This window comes from Gossypium hirsutum, chromosome A02 (assembly GCF_007990345.1).
Source record: "Gossypium hirsutum isolate 1008001.06 chromosome A02, Gossypium_hirsutum_v2.1, whole genome shotgun sequence".
NCBI classification, from domain to species: domain Eukaryota; kingdom Viridiplantae; phylum Streptophyta; class Magnoliopsida; order Malvales; family Malvaceae; genus Gossypium; species Gossypium hirsutum.
This window is the reverse complement of record NC_053425.1, coordinates 5,245,993-5,249,765: the sequence shown is the minus strand read 5'-3', so window position 1 is coordinate 5,249,765 and position 3,773 is coordinate 5,245,993.

Here is a 3,773-nt window from a genome sequence, read left to right as displayed (position 1 = left end):
GCTCTTCGACATGCGCTTAGAGATCTGAAGGTTTCTGCTAAGATTGCCGGGATGGGCGTGACTCCCTTACTAAGCCGATCGAACAAATCAGAGACGGCCTCATCTACGTGCCCTAAAGCTCTAGGGAAAATTACCAAACCATAGATACCTAGAGCGAAGACATCCACTCTTTTCTTCACATCGGGGTGTGCTAATACTAAATCTCGCAAGCTTTTCCAAGGAACGCATTTACTGTCTCCCTTCTGTTGGATCCGGGCAGCGACCCACTGTTCGCTCATCCCTGTAATGCTCATCAATTTTTTTAATAATGTTGGGACACTAGCAGCTCTAGAATAGGCTTTGTCAATTTGAATCTTTGGACACCGAAGCAAGGTCGTATATTCTTCCACGGTGGGCACCAAGTCCACTTTTCCAAAAGTGAAACAACTGTAAGCAGGATTCCAAAACTGGGCTAGGGCTCGGAATAAATGCTTGTCCACTTTGACACCAAGTAGGTGAGGCAAGTCCCCGTAATCACAGTAAAACATCTGCTTGGTCCCGTCGTCCCATTGATCCCATATTTCCTTCATTTCTCGCAGATCATTTTGGACTACGCTGATACGGGTGAAGTCCCATAACTCTGATACGTACCCTTCTGCAAGACTATCGCCCTTCTCTCTCCACATCGTCTCAGCCCATAATCGTACAGCTGCATTGTCTTCTACTTTATCAAGAAACCTCTTTTCCATGATAAGCTTTCTATCTATACTGAACGTGAATCGACACCTCTTTTGAAATGAAAATGCCATGCAATCACAAACAAAGCAAATTAGATCTAGGATTTAAAATAAACAATAATAAATAAAGCATCTATTCGGTAAGCACTAGGGTCTAGAATAGCTCTATCTCGGTGGGTTCTTATGGCTCGCTATGTGTGGTTTGGTTCTAAAGTGAGGGTACCTGAACCAGCAGATTCCTCGATCCTCACCCATTATAGGCTCATATGGACCGAGTTCAGTTCAGGGGAATACATTTCCCTATGGCCATGCGGAGATGAAAATCTCACGAAGACATAGGTACGGATGTATCCCGGAAGCGATTCACTATCCCATGCGGAGGTGAAAACCTCACGAAGGCGTAGTTTCTCACTCCCACTTAAAAGGTGTGACCAACGGTCATGCAATGGAATGTGCGGAGGTATAAAATAAAATACAGAACACGATAAAAATGTAACTCAAAACAAAAGATGAGAGGATCGTAAATTTAAATCGAATTTTCAACTTTCGACAAAAGACAAGAAATAATCAACACGTGGCTTGACTCTCTTATCATCCCCAGTGGAGTCGCCAAGCTGTTGACACCATTTTTGGATGAAAACGGGGTCGACTTGGATTAAAAAAAACGAAAACGGGAGTCGCCACCGATCCTTTTTGATGAGGTGTGATCGGGTCACCTTGAAAAGTGGTTGTTTTTAATAAACGATTTAATTTTTATTAAAACAAAGATTTTGGTCTATGAAATTTAGAAAACGGGTTCGGGAGTCGGTTACGCACGAGGAAGGATTAGCACCCTCGATACGCCCAAAATTGGTACCTAGTTGATTAATTAGTGTCTTAGTGTCGAAAATTGAAAATTTGAAGAGTTTTAAAAATACGATCCTTAAAAGAAAACTCTGATAACGTGAATTGAAATATAAGATTCTCTTGTTCCGAAGAATATCACATCCAGCACATTAGGACACGATACTCTAAACCATCGAAACCAAGATCACCTTATAGTTTAATGAACCATATTTGAAGCTTTAAGAGGATATTTGGCTGTTTAGTCGAACGAGAAATCGAAACCCAGCACGTTAGGGCACGTTTCCTCGATTTTCCAAACGCGAAATATTGCCTTATTTAAAAGTTTAAAAAGGATATTTGGCTATTTGGTCGAACGAGAAATCGAAACCCAGCACGTTAGGGCACGTTTTCTCGATTTTCCAAACGCGAAATATTGCCTTATTTAGAAAATTTTCCTTTTGATGTTTGGTGTTAATGCTTGACGAAACAATAACGAATACGACGAGGTAAGCAAAGTAAAGTGAGTAACAACAATACAATAGGCAAAATGAAATGACGAGGCGATTACATAAACAAAGCATACAATAAATAAATAGAACTAACATTTTAGAAAAAGCACAAGTGTACATGGATAAATAAACAAACACCAAATAACAATGATGACAATGAATACAATTATGTAAAATATATATATGTGCATGTATAATTTAAAACCATAAAATAAGAAATATGTATAAATTACAGAATATGAAAACATAGATAAGTATGTACATATATATAAAATCGGTAAATATTATAAAAAATGTAAATGTGTATTTATACATTTACAAATCGTGATAATATAGAATATATGTATGTGGATTATAAATATGTGAAATATACAAAAAACATTTTTAAGAGTATAAAATATATAAGTATGTATATGATGTAAAATATGCATAAACATATGTAAGTATATAAGAATTATGAAATGTGAAAAATATATTTAAGTAGGTATAAGTACGTATATCTACATATATATGTAAAAATAGAATATTAAAAAGAAGGGTATATATATATGCGTAATATATATAAATACATATATAATGTAATGTTAAAATATTCACATAATATATAATAATAATGTTGAAAACATCTATTAATAATAAATATATACTTATGGTATTAAAGATATATTCATAAATACGAAAACATAGGTAAATATATACTAAGATGGTGTAGAATATGTCATGGAAATGTATAAGAACTATATCTAATACTATATGTAAATATATTAAAATAGAGACATAATATACGTAGATAAATATATATAAAACAAATATGTGTAATTAATTTAGGATATACGCGTAAATATATATTTAAAGAATGCATAGGTGATATCAAATATACTAACAAAATAATGATATTAAACCCTTAATAATACTACATAACATATACAGGTTAGTATTAAGTAGAATAACAAAATAAAATACTAAAAAATAAAATAGTAACGTTAATAGATATATTAGTATAATAATATTGAAATTAAAATAAATAATGATGAGAAGTAAAAGGGATGAAAATCGAAATAAAAAAAGGTTAGGGGGAATTTTAAAAGAAATATATAAAAGAGAAGGACCAATTGGAACACGCTAAAACACAGGAAGGATTAAAGTGCAAATATCCTGTCCTCTCGAAACGCAGCGTTTAGTGGGGATCGAAATAAAAATGCGCTGAATTTTATGCCAATTTAAAAGAATGAAAACTATCGCAAAAGTTAGAAAAGCGGAAGGGTCATTCGCGCAATTAGACCCTTCCGCAAAAACACGCGGATCCTCCTCGTGGGTCAGGTCGGTCGGTCCACCCAGGGCAAAACGACGTCGTTTTATCCCTGGGTCATTTCGCAAACGTCGCCGTTTATTAACAGTATAAAAGTTAATTTCCTTTCTTTTTCATTTCAGCTGAGTCTTAGAAAAAAAAGGGGAGAAAGGGATTTTTCTCTCTGGGGAAGCCCAGAAACCGGCCAGGAAGCCACCGCACGCCGTCACAGCTCCACCGCGCCGGCCACCGCACACGGTGGCCGGAAATCGCTTAGGTAAAAATTTCTCTCTTTTTTTGTATTTTATTATATGCATATACAAATGAGTGTAATCTGAGATAAAGAAACGGGAAATATAGAGACCTTGACTTGTTTGCCGTTGTCTCTTCTCTTCTCTTTTTGCTAGTAGCGTTTCGATTTTAGGGCGTTTATTT